This window comes from Hevea brasiliensis, chromosome 7, assembly GCF_030052815.1.
Source record: "Hevea brasiliensis isolate MT/VB/25A 57/8 chromosome 7, ASM3005281v1, whole genome shotgun sequence".
Lineage (NCBI taxonomy): Eukaryota > Viridiplantae > Streptophyta > Magnoliopsida > Malpighiales > Euphorbiaceae > Hevea > Hevea brasiliensis.
This window is the reverse complement of record NC_079499.1, coordinates 105,745,579-105,761,099: the sequence shown is the minus strand read 5'-3', so window position 1 is coordinate 105,761,099 and position 15,521 is coordinate 105,745,579.

The following is a 15,521-nucleotide window of genomic DNA, read 5'->3' as shown; positions in this document are numbered from 1 at the left end:
AGAATCCCATTTCTGATATTTTCTTTGAATTACACAACAATCTAATTGTGCTGGTTCAAAGATTCAAATTCATACATCTTGATTTGGTGCTTTCCATATTGTTCATTTAATTCTTGAATGTGGGTTTTCAAGTTACCAATTACTTGAAGGTTCACATCACTTACTGAATGCATTTATGATATTGCTCTTAATCTGATTGTGTTATTTTGATGACATTGAGAACAATATCAAATTTGAGTTTGGGGGTGCAATAAAATTTGCATTTTAGGATTTGCATTTTAGGTATAAAATTTCTATATTTTTGCATTTTAATTATAAAATTAATAAACTTTTTGCATTCTTTTTACTCTTTTGACATGATGAGAATTGTTTTGATGGATGATTGAAGTGACTTTGAAAGGTTTAATGTGTTGATTGCTTATTAAAGTATAAGAGGAAGAATGTTCATACTGGATTAAATTATAAGAGGAAGAATGTTCATACTGGAATTGATATTTGGCTTTATGTAGATTATTTTTCCTAGGCATGTGAACATCATTCCATTGCAATAAAATTGTGAGTTCTTAGAGCAAGTATATGTGCATGGATGTGATTTTTTAATTATCTCACCAATTCTAAAATAGGTCTTTTGACCTTATTGAGGCGAAATCCTAACATACACTTGACTTAAAAGATGATTTAGATATTCTTTGAATTTAGCCTCATTATAGCCTTAGTCAGCCTTAGTTAAAATATACCCCTTGTAGCCAACTTGAGCCTATGCTTTTACCTATAAAAGTTTCTTTATTTATCCCATTATTTACCTAGCCCTTAACCTAAACACTTAACTTACCCTTATGAGAGAGGTTGTTTATTAAAGTGAGAGGTACACTAGATAAAAAAATAACAAAAAAACAAAGAAAAAAAACATGGAGAAAGGAATAAAATAAAAGTGCTAGTATATGGAAATAAATTACAAAGAAATAATCCACCCAAATATTCAAAGAATAAGTATGGGTGTGAATACCAAAAAGGGACAAATATATCAAATTCAAAAATTATAAATAAAGTCCCAATTCAATTATCAAGAAGTATGCTAGCAATAGAGTCAATTTGTAAATTTCTTCTCTCCATAAATTAAAAAAAAAAAAGAAAAGAAAAAATTTGTAGTGTGTCTTGATCTTTTGTAGCTCTTATACTTTAATGACCTTTTATCCTTTGCTTTGATTGCCATATTATGAAAAGACCTTTTGATCTCTTAAAAATGTGTACTACATTAGTGGAGATAGGGTTAGGAGATCTGCCTATGGAACTAGGGAAATTAAATTCAACACATTCATATAGAGTCATGTTACATGGGGTACCTCGTGTAATAGGGTACCCCATATCAGTGTTAAAGCCCTTGTTTGAGTCCTAAAAGCCTTAGAAGTCCATTCAGGTCGACTTAGAAGGAAGAAAAGTCAGGATAGAATTTAAGTCCATGGGGTGCCTCGTGTTGAATTTAATTCCACGACACATGTGATGAACCTAGACAATAATTCAAACCTGACTTTTCTTCCTTCTAACTCGACCCGAATGGACTTCTAAAGCTTTTAGGACTCAAACAAGGGCTTTAACATCGGATATAAATATAATAAGTCGATTTGAGGAGGGGAACCAATTTACATTTAAGATTGCACATTAAATTCAAGAAAGGCAAAGGAGAAACAGATCTGCAAGATTACTAAAAGGGATTTTCAATTAAAGTTTCAAAAGTCTAAGGCTATAATTCTCCTTCTAAGTTCTTTCATTCTATTTCTTCTTGTGTCTTTTCTCTTTTATTTTATAAACTTGGTTGTAAAATTCACCATGTTTGGGTAGTTTTCCTTATTCTAGGGTTAAGGATGTAGCACTTTCAATTCAGTTGTGAATTTTATTTAATTCTATTTCAATAAATTGGGATTCATTCTTTGATTCAACTTCTTGTGTTCTTAATGCATGTTATTTATTGGTACGTACTTTGTACTAATTCTAGATATTAATTGAAGGACTGAAAGGTAACAATTAATATTAGAATAACAGAATTTTGAACTTAGGGTTTTTGACATAGAGATAGGCTGGAATTTTATATGGATGTAACAATTAATCAAAGAACTTAATGGGTTTTAATCAACTCAATCACCACGAAAGTAGGGTTTAGGTTAATTAAAATACAACTTGAGTGCCTTGAGAGAGGACTTAAGATAACTTAGGATTAATTTCCTTCAAAATTTTAATCTCCCATTTATTTAATGAATTAGATTGAATCTATAATTAATTGATTGATCGAAAGTGGGGTCCCCTAGCTCTATAATGCTTTTATTCATTGATATTTTGGTACCCAACATGGTCCTTATGGGAACGGTCTTCTACTCATTACTTTGTTACTTATTAATGATCCGTGCATTTGCGAGATTTTGCACAACACAAGTTAAGTTTCAAAGTTAAGTGATGTTACCCTTTTACTGTCTTGCCCCACACGCATATTTAACTAAGTTAATTGTTTATCATTTCTATTTACATGTCATACATAGCATACTATAGAAAAAATTCCTAAGCATTTCAATCTAATGTACATCTGACATATCAAAGTTTATAGGTTATGTTCTTAGGCCCATTAATTAGCATGTTTCCCCATATGCAACTGGACTAAGCCCAATTAGATGTCAAAGGTCCATTTGAAAACATTCAAAATAATTCAAATAAAAATAAAGACCTAAACTAAAGAAAAAAGGAGAATAGAGATTAAAACCTTAAAATGGCCTTTACATCCCCAAAAATAAAAATTAAATAAATTAGTCTACAGTTGTTACAAGGCCTTAAGCCCATTAAACTTATACAAGAGGCCTTGAATATGCAAAGGGAGCCTTGATCCATAATTTGTATAAACTAAGTCCTCCATGGGCTTTTATTTGCTTCATGTGTGGGCCTTAGGGTCTTTTATGAACTTGGGATCATTTTATTTATTTAAACAATTTAAATACCTAAAATGACTAAGTAAATAACTAATTAATTAAAATAAGATGAAGATAAGATAAGATTCATGTTCAATCAAAGATAAGAAAACTAGTTAAAATCAAACTCCCCATTTGATCCAATTTTGGCCAAGTTGGAATCCTTGGACAACTCCACCATTTCATCATCATCCTAGTTGATTTACACTCACTTATTACATTCAAAAAAAAAGGAATGTAAGTGGTTTCAAATTGATATAAAAATAACTCACATATGAACAAAAATTAGCAATCTTAAAGATTCATTAATTAAAATCCTCTTAAATGAGTCTGATTCAGAAAAAGATTTAGAAGTCAATGCGTTAGACTATACTTCTGAGGAATCTTCTACTGAGTTAGAACTAGAACAAGAAAAAATCTGTGATGGAAAATGTGATTATTACAAATCACTCTGTACCTTAAATGGTTTATGTGTCTTAACTAAAGAACAAAACTTGATGTTAGATCTTATAGAAAAGATAGAAGATCAAGAAGAAAAAAGGAAAAAATTAGAAGAATATCTGAATCTGGTTAAGGATAAAAGTCCTTTAGAAAGAAAGATAGAAGAAAGAACAAATCCATATGAACTTAAAGAAGTCATGGAAAGAATGAAAAAGGCTAAAATGCCAAGAGAACCAACTATACAAGAATTAAGAAAAGAAATAAATTCGATTAAATTCGAAATACAATTCTTAAGAGAAAAAATGGTCTTATTAGAAACAAGACAAGAATTTCCCTTAATAGTGGAAACAACAGAAGAAGAAAAGCAGAACCAAGTAGAAATAAAGGTCTTGATATGTCAATCGTATAGATAGAGTAATCACTCATAAATGGCATACTAAAGTCACAATCATTGTTCAAAAGGAGTACTTATTTAGTACTATAGCCTTAATAGATTCAGCGCAGATTTATGTCAGTATAGATGAAGGACTTGTACCCTCAAAATACTTCTCTAAAACAGTAAGAATTACATACAATGACAGTTCTAAAATGGACATCAAATACAAATTATCTGATACGGTAGTTTGTAATCAAGGAATATGCTTTGAAATACCATTTATAATGGTAAAAGGGTTATCTCATCCAGTAATCCTAGGAAACCCATTCCTTCACATGTTATACCCAATTAGGTCAATTACTGAAAAGGGAATAACAACTGAAATTAATGGAAGAGAGATTATTTTTGAATTTATCTCCTTACCAATCACATTCCAATCATATCTAGCGCTTCTACTGCTACCAGGTAAGTGAGAAAATAATTTGTCCATTGGTTCTAGATCATCACAACGACTTACTCTAAATGCCTAAAACGCTCGATCGCGCTAAACGGCTGACGGATACGCGACTTGGGTTTTACTAGAACTTTTGACCAAACTGTTTCCTAACTAGGCTCTGATACCAACAAACACGCCTAATACCTAGACGCAAGGATCGCTTTTAATTTTTTCTTTTTAAACAGAAAATTAATATTCCTAGTATTATAGCTAGACAAACAACACCAATTATTATTTCTAAATTATTTTTTGACACTCTAGATTCTTTATGATATTGATTATATTCAAACCTATTTCTATAAACTGGGCTCTCAGGATTATACATAAACTATTTCGATGATGCGTGGCGTTGTGGCTACAGGTCGCTCTACCTTCCACCAATGAAGGGCTAAAGCGGTTAGTAGTTTTCAGCCGATATACCACTTACTTGCTTAGGAGAAGAAGAGTCTTAAAAATTATTATTATTAAGTAAAAAATCTAAAAATCTAATTATAATATTAAACAGATTTAACAAACGTTGATGCTCTCTACAATCACACCATTCATTATGAGTTTCAACATGATAATTATACAAATCAGTACCGTTTTCAACTAAAGCTTGTCTAAATAGTTCTACTTCACGTCTATTAGTCAAGTCAAGACAACGTAAATAAAACAAAAGACGATTAATATATGTGGACATAAATAGTAAACATGAACAGTTTCTGATGTACAGGATCCCTTTAAGGGCAAGTACAGAGCATACTTAAACAGTTATGATGCTTACAAGATTTCCAATAAAACAAATTATTAAACAAGAATATGAATAGTAATACTTACAGAGCTGCTCCAACCAGAGGTTTAATGGAGGATGAAGGAATGCTTGTCAAGGAGGAGGTGAATAGTAGACTCTATAGTCAAACTTACCAGATGGTTGACCAAGCAGATCCTCAATGTTACGGGACTTAAACTCTAGTTCTTTGTTTAGTTCTTTAGCTTGATCTATTAAAACATCTAGTTCTTTTCCTACTTTGTTTAATGAAGATCGAATATCAGAAGTAGAAGAGAAATTCATAAACTCTTTATTGAAAAAAAAACAGTATACACAAGAACACTTTGAACAAAACAGTAGCAAAGCAGAGAAAACAAATTGAAAACTTAGAGAGCACTCTATTTTACAACTTATTGCCTAAGTTACATTCTGCTTGTTAAGCAAGTCGAGAGGCCTTCTTATAGTCTTTAGAAGGAATCTTTGGTCGTCATGGCGTGCGTCACTTTTAGTGGCAGACAGGATAAGGTGGAGTTGGCAGAAGCTACTTTTATAGCTGGCAGGAATCTTTTGACTTCTTTACAGCGCATATGGGTCTTGGCTGTCTTCCCAGTATTGGACTTCCATGTCATCGTCCGCCGCTTATCGTCCTTTTGATGAGACTTAGAGCATTCAGCAGCATCTTTACTTTTGAAGTGGATGCTTTGAGTGGCTTCTTTGTCGTCTTCTTGAAGTGCGCTAAAAAGTTGTCGCAATTCATCTTTCTGCATCGACTTGAGTAGGTCCTTGAAAAGATCCGACAGATCAAGAGACTGATGGACTTGGCGTTGATGGCTTTTAGCCAGAGTGATTAGTCCTTTGGAGGAATAGATTGAGGGTGGCTCAAAAGTCACACTTATCCCACCATTTGATTAGGACTCTTACGGTTAACCAGGTACGTGTTCGTGTTGAGAGAATTCACCTAACCTTTTTCATCTTTTTCTTGAGATAATATAATCCCATCCGACTATCCATGGTATTTTGTAAAGGATAGTAAATAGTAATCTTGAATCCTTTAAGGATTTATTTGAATCGAAACTGTTCATAAACAGTCCAACCTTATTAGGTAAAGAAATGGGATATAATCCCGGTTGAAGAACCATTCATAGAACCATGAGGGAAATTCCCATGATTCTTTGTCTAACTGAATCAGTATGAACTAAACTTTTTCTCGCCTATTTTCATAAATTAAGGCACCAGTCCTGCAATCATGTAATCAAAATAATTAAAGTACTGGGTTTACGAAATTCAACTCTCTTTGTTTAAAGAGTGAATCTCCCCAATCATCGTAGGTAATAACCCTTTTGATGATGAACTGCTGAAAGCCCACTCATTAGCGGACCTTTCAGAGGTGAGAAGACCAGTCGGTCTCTGCTAGGATAGCTTGATAATAAGTGTAGTCCTTTGGTAAATAAGGATTCATCAGTATGATGTTCTGTATAGAAATTTGCCACCTCATAAGGTTTCAAATCCTTGTGTTTCTGTCAATGGGCATAAGGAAACAAGAATCGATTGGAATGTAGGGGTAATTAACCTCCTTAGCATTATTAGCCGACATTGATAGCATAAGCGTCGTCTCCGAGTTTGTCCATCATTTTAGAAGGAGGTGGAGAGACCTTGAGAGTCCGTATTGACTGAGTTACTGAGGCCTTTGAACTCTTGTCCTGTAAGGAATTCACGTGTCAAGAAATCAGGCAATGATTTAGATACTACTTTAATAAACTCAATATCAAAATCAAATACAGACAAAATAGCCTGCCATCTTGCAAATATCTGTTTAGATGCGATGTTTTTAACATCTTTCAGTAATATTTCTTTTGCACTTTTGCAATCAACCCTTATAAGGAATTTCTGATTTAATAAATCAGATTCGAACTTTTGTACACAGAGAACTATAGATAAGATCTCTTTTTTAACCGTAGAGTAATTAACTCTAGGTCCTGTCCAAATACCACTGGTAAATCTGACTAGGGTTTCTTTGTCATCTAGTTTTTGTTTTAAGATGCCTCCGTACCCGATGTCAGATGCCTCAGTTTTCACTACCTTTAAGGCAGATGGATGAGGTATTGCCAGACAAGGAAGGGTTTTAACCCTTTGTTTTATCCGTTTAACAGATAAGGTGTGTTCTTTGGTCCATGGGCTTGGATTTTTTCTAAGTCTTTAGAATAAAGGCTTTGCATCATGGGCCAGGTCTTTATAGAAATCTGAGACATAGTTTAGGCTTCCTAAAAACCTTTGAAGCTGGGTTTTTTCTTTTATTTCATCAGGAAATTTACTGGCAAACTCAATGGCTCGATCAATAGGAATAATTGATCCTTGTTTTATATTATGTCCTAAAAATCTAATATTAGTCTGAAAGAGTTTAATCTTTCTGGCTGAGACTACCAAGCCATTTCTTTCGACAATTTTCATAAACACATTTAAGTGTTTGAAATGTTGATCAATTGTCCTGGAGAAAATAAGGACATCATCAATGTAAACAATTGAGAATGCTGAATAAGCATTGAATATTTCATTCATAATTTTTTGAAATTCGATGGGGCATTTTAAGCCCAAAGGGCATTACGTTCCATTCGTAATGTCCAAATGGCACAAGAAAGCGCTTTATACCTATCTGTTTATTTATCTGGATTTGCCAATATCCAGACTTCATATCGAACTTTGAAAAGATTTGGGCCTCAAAGAGTCTATTTAATAGATCCCTTTTATTAGGCAATGGATATCTTATCCATCTAAGGGCCTTGTTTAAAGGCTTATAATTGATCACTAGTCTTGGGACTCCTCTTTCTAGTTCAGCAGCATTTTCAACATAAAGCTGGGCAACTCCATGGGCTTTGACTTTTTCTAATTAGCCCTTTTCACTCGAGGTCAGCAATTTCTTTTTTACAGATCTCCAAATGTCTTGGACCCATGGCAATGGGCCGGGCTTTAGTAGGTATATCTGTTTCACTGAAACTGGGCTCATATGGTAGATTAACCACATGACTCTTTCTATCCCGTAAGGCATTGGGTACTTCGCAGATGCTTTTAGCCATCTCATTTTGGAGCTGTTTTATTTTTCTTGTATCAAAGGTTCATTAACCTTTTCATTATTTTTTGTAATCTATTTCTCTTTTAAGAGAATAAATAAAATTTTCTTTTTTCTTGATGTTACCTTTAAGCACATCAATTTCTCTTTCTACTGGTAAGGAGATAAATTCAAAAATAATCTCTCTTCCATTAATTTCAGTTGTTATTCCCTTTTCAGTAATTGACTTAATTGGGTATAACATGTGAAGGAATGGGTTTCCTAGGATGACTGGATGAGATAACCCTTTTACCATTATAAATGGTATTTCAAAGCATATTCCTTGATTACAAACTACCGTATCGATAATTTGTATTTGATGTCCATTTTAGAACTGTCACTGTATGTAATTCTTCGATCGCTTTAGAGAAGTATTTTGAGGGTACAAGTCCTTCATCTATACAGCATAAATCTGCGCCTGAATCTATTAAGGCTATAGTACTAAATAAGTACTCCTTTTGAACAATGATTGTGACTTTAGTATGCCATTTATGAGTGATTACTCTATCTATACGATTGACATACTGAAGACTGTTTATTTCTCTTGGTTCTGCTTTTCTTCTTCTTACATGTTGTTTCCACTATTAAGGGAAATTCTTGTCTTGTTTCTAATAAGACCATTTTTTCTCTTAAGAATTGTATTTCGAATTTAATCGAATTTATTTCTTTTCTTAATTCTTGTATAGTTGGTTCTCTTGGCATTTTAGCCTTTTTCATTCTTTCCATGACTTCTTTAAGTTCATATGGATTTGTTCTTTCTTCTATCTTTCTTTCTAAAGGACTTTTATCCTTAACCAGATTCAGATATTCTTCTAATTTTTTCCTTTTTTCTTCTTGATCTTCTATCTTTTCTATAAGATCTAACATCAAGTTTTGTTCTTTAGTTAAGACACATAAACCATTTAAGGTACAGAGTGATTTGTAATAATCACATTTCCCTTAATAGTGGAAACAACAGAAGAAGAAGAAAAGCAGGAACCAGTAGAAATAAACAGTCTTCAGTATGTCAATCGTATAGATAGAGTAATCACTCATAAATGGCATACTAAAGTCACAATCATTGTTCAAAAGGAGTACTTATTTAGTACTATAGCCTTAATAGATTCAGGCGCAGATTTATGCTGTATAGATGAAGGACTTGTACCCTCAAAATACTTCTCTAAAACAGTCGAAGAATTACATACAATGACATTCTAAAATGGACATCAAATACAAATTATCTGATACGGTAGTTTGTAATCAAGGAATATGCTTTGAAATACCATTTATAATGGTAAAAGGGTTATCTCATCCAGTAATCCTAGGAAACCCATTCCTTCACATGTTATACCCAATTAAGTCAATTACTGAAAAGGGAATAACAACTGAAATTAATGGAAGAGAGATTATTTTTGAATTTATCTCCTTACCAGTAGAAAGAGAAATTGATGTGCTTAAAGGTAACATCAAGAAAAAAGAAAATTTTATTTATTCTCTTAAAAGAGAAATAGATTACAAAAAAATAACAGAAAAGGTTAATGAACCTTTGATACAAGAAAAAATAAAACAGCTCCAAAATGAGATGGCTAAAAGCATCAACTGATTGGAATGTAGGGGTAATTAACCTCCTTAGCATTATTAGCTTCGACACTGATAGCATAAGCGTCGTCTCTGAGTTTGTCCATCATTTTAGACGGAGGTGGAGATACCTCGTGAGTTCGTTTTGACGGAGTTACTGAGGCCTTTGAACTTCAGCGCCAATTACACAAAGAGCGAATCACGGGTAAAAGAATACTCTGTGATTTCTGTGAACAGTATGGTTTACCACCAGTAACTTTTCCTAATAAAGGCAAAGTTAAAAAACTGGGGAGAGAGAGTAAGAGAAGGTTTAAAAAACACAGAACCTTTTACCCTCAAAAAGAAAAAAGGTTTAAAAAACCAGTTAAAAGTAAACCATGTATGCGTTTGCCACTAAATCAAGAGGAAACAGTGAGCAGCAAATAGTCCACGCAATTACATGTGGATTTACAGGCCAACTTAAAGGTTGGTGGGATTTTTCCTTAACTGAGGAAGGAAAAAGACAAATTTACGATGCTGTTAAAACAGAACAATCAACAACAGGTCAAACTCAAGTCCTGCATCAGGTGTATACCTTATTGTGTACAATAGGATTACACTTCGTAGGAACCATGAGTATGTACCTAGATAGATCCCAGGAACAACTAATGAACCTTAGGTGTCCTGACCTATCTCATTTCAAATGGTATAAAGATACCTTCTTTTCCCTTATATTTGTTAGGGAAGACAATCAATATGATTTTTGGAAAGAAAAATTTCTTTCTGGATTGCCCTCGTTATTTGCTGAACGAGTCAAAAAACAAATAAGAGATAAACATGACAATACCTTTCCATACAATCAGTATACCTTTGGTGAATTAGTCTGAAAGAGTTTAATCTTTCTGGCTGAGACTACCAAGCCATTTCTTTTGACAATTTTCATAAACACATTTAAGTGTTTGAAATGTTGATCAATTGTCCTGGAGAAAATAAGGACATCATCACAGTAACTGATTGGAATGTAGGGGTAATTAACCTCCTTAGCATTATTAGCTTCGACACTGATAGCATAAGCGTCGTCTCTGAGTTTGTCCATCATTTTAGACGGAGGTGGAGATACCTCGTGAGTCTGTTTTGACGAGTTCGAGGCCTTTGAACTCATGTCCTGTAAGGAATTCACGTGTCAAGAAATCAGGCAATGAGTTAGTTTCTCCTTTAATAAACTCAATATCAAAATCAAATACAGACAAAATAGCCTGCCATCTTGCAAATATCTGTTTAGATGCGATGTTTTTAACATCTTTCAGTAATATTTCTTTTGCACTTTTGCAATCAACCCTTATAAGGAATTTCTGATTTAATAAATCAGATTCGAACTTTTGTACACAGAGAACTATAGATAAGATCTCTTTTTTAACCGTAGAGTAATTAACTCTAGGTCCTGTCCAAATACCATCGTAAACTGACTAGGGTTTCTTTGTCATCTAGTTTTTGTTTTAAGATGCCTGCACTGGCGTCGATGTCGATCGTCGATTCCACTACCTTTAAGGCGGATGGATGAGGTATTGCCGGACAAGGAAGGGTTTTAACCCTTTGTTTTATCCGTTTAATGATAAGGTGTGTTCTTTGGTCCATGGGCTTGGATTTTTTCTAAGTCTTTGGAATAAAGGCTTTGCATCATGGGCCAGGTCTTTATAGAAATCTGAGACATAGTTTAGGCTTCCTAAAAACCTTTGAAGCTGGGTTTTTTCTTTTATTTCATCAGGAAATTTACTGGCAAACTCAATGGCTCGATCAATAGGAATAATTGATCCTTGTTTTATATTATGTCCTAAAAATCTAATATTAGTCTGAAAGAGTTTAATCTTTCTGGCTGAGACTACCAAGCCATTTCTTTTGACAATTTTCATAAACACATTTAAGTGTTTGAAATGTTGATCAATTGTCCTGGAGAAAATAAGGACATCATCAATGTAAACAATTGAGAATGCTGAATAAGCATTGAATATTTCATTCATAATTTTTTGAAATTCTGATGGGGCATTTTTAAGCCCAAAGGGCATTACGTTCCATTCGTAATGTCCAAATGGCACAGTAAAGGCAGTTTTATACCTATCTGTTTCAGCTATCTGGATTTGCCAATATCCAGACTTCATATCGAACTTTGAAAAGATTTGGGCCTCAAAGAGTCTATTTAATAGATCTCTTTTATTAGGCAATGGATATCTTATCCATCTAAGGGCCTTGTTTAAAGGCTTATAATTGATCACTAGTCTTGGGACTCCTCTTTCTAGTTCAGCAGCATTTTCAACATAAAACGCTGGGCAACTCCATGGGCTTTGACTTTTTCTAATTAGCCCTTTTGACTCGAGGTCAGCAATTTCCTTTTTACAGATCTCCAAATGTCTTGGTCCCATGGCAATGGGCCGGTCTTTAGTAGGTATGTCTGTTTCATCAAAACTGGGCTCATATGGTAGATTAACCACATGGCTTTTTCTATCCCAGAAGGCATTGGGTACCTCTGCACAGATGCTTTTAGCCATCTCATTTTGGAGCTGTTTTATTTTTTCTTGTATCAAAGGTTCATTAACCTTTTCTGTTATTTTTTTGTAATCTATTTCTCTTTTAAGAGAATAAATAAAATTTTCTTTTTTCTTGATGTTACCTTTAAGCACATCAATTTCTCTTTCTACTGGCAAGGAGATAAATTCAAAAATAATCTCTCTTCCATCAATTTCTGTTGTTATTCCCTTTTCAGTAATTGACTTAATTGGGTATAACATGTGAAGGAATGGGTTTCCTAGGATAACTGGATGAGATAACCCTTTTACCATTATAAATGGTATTTCAAAGCATATTCCTTGATTACAAACTACCGTATCAGATAATTTGTATTTGATGTCCATTTTAGAACTCATCTGTATGTAATTCTTGTTGTTTTAGAGAAGTATTTTGAGGGTACAAGTCCTTCATCTATACAGCATAAGTCTGCACCTGAGTCTATTAAGGCTATAGTACTAAATAAGTACTCTTTTTGAACAATGATTGTGACTTTAGTATGCCATTTATGAGTGATTACTCTATCTATACGATTGACATCTTGAAGATTTTATTTCTCTTGGTTCTGCTTTTCTTCTTCTTACATTGTTTCCACTATTAAGGGAAATTCTTGTCTTGTTTCTAATAAGACCATTTTTTCTTAAGAATTGTATTTAATTTAATCGAATTTATTTCTTTTCTTAATTCTTGTATAGTTGGTTCTCTTGGCATTTTAGCCTTTTCATTCTTTCCATGACTTCTTTAAGTTCATATGGATTTGTTCTTTCTTCTATCTTTCTTTCTAAAGGACTTTTATCCTTAACCAGATTCAGATATTCTTCTAATTTTTTCCTTTTTTCTTCTTGATCTTCTATCTTTTCTATAAGATCTAACATCAAGTTTTGTTCTTTAGTTAAGACACATAAACCATTTAAGGTACAGAGTGATTTGTAATAATCACATTTTCCATCACAGATTTTTTCTTGTTCTGGTTCTAACTCAGTAGAAGATTCCTCAGAAGTATAGTCTAACGCATTGACTTCTAAATCTTTTTCTAAATCAGACTCATTTAAGAGGATTTTAATTAATGAATCTTTAAGATTGTCATTAATTTCTAAGGCTTGAATTTGTTGTTTGACTCTACACTTGTTAGCGTAGTGACCAGTCTTTCCACATTTGTAACAGACTACATTAGTCTCTTTTGTTATTCTTTTCTTCTTTTTAGAAGAGGTGACAGGTTTACTTTTAACTGGTTTTTTAAACCTTTTTTCTTTTTGAGGGTAAAAGGTTCTGTGTTTTTTAAACCTTCTCTTACTCTCTCTCCCCAGTTTTTTAACTTTGCCTTTATTAGGAAAAGTTACTGGTGGTAAACCATACTGTTCACAGAAATCACCGAGTATTCTTTTACCCGTGATTCGCTCTTTGTATAATTGGCGCTGAAGTCTTAGTTCATTGCACAGTGTTAATCCTGCAGTAACTACTTCTGACGCTAATTCACCAAAGGTATACTGATTGTATGGCAAGGTATTGTCATGTTTATCTCTTATTTGTTTTTGACTCGTCAAAGAAATAACGAGGGCAATCAGAAAGAAATTTTTCTTTCCAAAAATCATATTGATTGTCTTCCCTAACAAATATAAGGAAAAGAAGGTATCTTTATACCATTTGAAATGAGATAGGTGGACACCTAAGGTTCATTAGTTGTTCTGGGATCTATCTAGGTACATACTCATGGTTCCTACGAAGTGTAATCCTATTGTACACAATAAGGTATACACACGATGCGGGACTTGAGTTTGACTGTTGTTGATTGTTCTGTTTTAACAAAGATCGTAAATTTGTCTTTTTCCTTCCTCGATTAAGGAAAAATCCCACCAACCTTTAAGTTGGCTGTAAATCCACATGTAATTGCGTGGACTATTTGCTCATCCTGTTTCCTCTTGATTTAGCGGCAAACGCATACATGGTCATGAAATGGATAGTATTTTTAATCTGGTATTCAGATAATCCATCTATGTTCCATTCTACAATTGAAGTTCCATCAAATTGTACGTAGTTATAACTATTGTCTTCAAATTGTAGATTAATTGGTGAAGGCCTAGAATAATAAGGCTTCATTTTGACTGTTGCCCTAGGTTTAGGGTATTAATTTGTATAAACTAAGTCCTCCATGGGCTTTTATTTGCTTCATGTGTGGGCCTTAGGGTCTTTTATGAACTTGGGATCATTTTATTTATTTAAACAATTTAAATACCTAAAATGACTAAGTAAATAACTAATTAATTAAAATAATTAATGATCCATGCATTTGCGAGGTTTTGCACAACACAAGTTAAGTTTCAAAGTTAAGTGATGTTACCCTTTTACTGTCTTGCCCCACACGCATATTTAACTAAGTTAATTGTTTATCATTTCTATTTACATGTCATACATAGCATACTATAGAAAAAATTCCTAAGCATTTCAATCTAATGTACATCTGACATATCAAAGTTTATAGGTTATGTTCTTAGGCCCATTAATTAGCATGTTTCCCCATATGCAACTGGACTAAGCCCAATTACATGTCAAAGGTCCATTTGAAAACATTCAAAATAATTCAAATAAAAATAAAGACCTAAACTAAAGAAAAAAGGAGGAGAATAGAGATTAAAACCTTAAAATGGCCTTTACATCCCCAAAAATAAAAATTAAATAAATTAGTCTACAGTTGTTACAAGGCCTTAAGCCCATTAAACTTATACAAGAGGCCTTGAATATGCAAAGGGAGCCTTGATCCATAATTTGTATAAACTAAGTCCTCCATGGGCTTTTATTTGCTTCATGTGTGGGCCTTAGGGTCTTTTATGAACTTGGGATCATTTTATTTATTTAAACAATTTAAATACCTAAAATGACTAAGTAAATAACTAATTAATTAAAATAATTAATGATCCGTGCATTTGCGAGGTTTTGCACAACACAAGTTAAGTTTCAAAGTTAAGTGATGTTACCCTTTTACTGTCTTGCCCCACACGCATATTTAACTAAGTTAATTGTTTATCATTTCTATTTACATGTCATACATAGCATACTATAGAAAAATTCCTAAGCATTTCAATCTAATGTACATCTGACATATCAAAGTTTATAGGTTATGTTCTTAGGCCCATTAATTAGCATGTTTCCCCATATGCAACTGGACTAAGCCCAATTACATGTCAAAGGTCCATTTGAAAACATTCAAAATAATTCAAATAAAAATAAAGACCTAAACTAAAGAAAAAAGGAGGAGAATAGAGATTAAAACCTTAAAATGGCCTTTACATCCCCAAAAATAAAAATTAAAT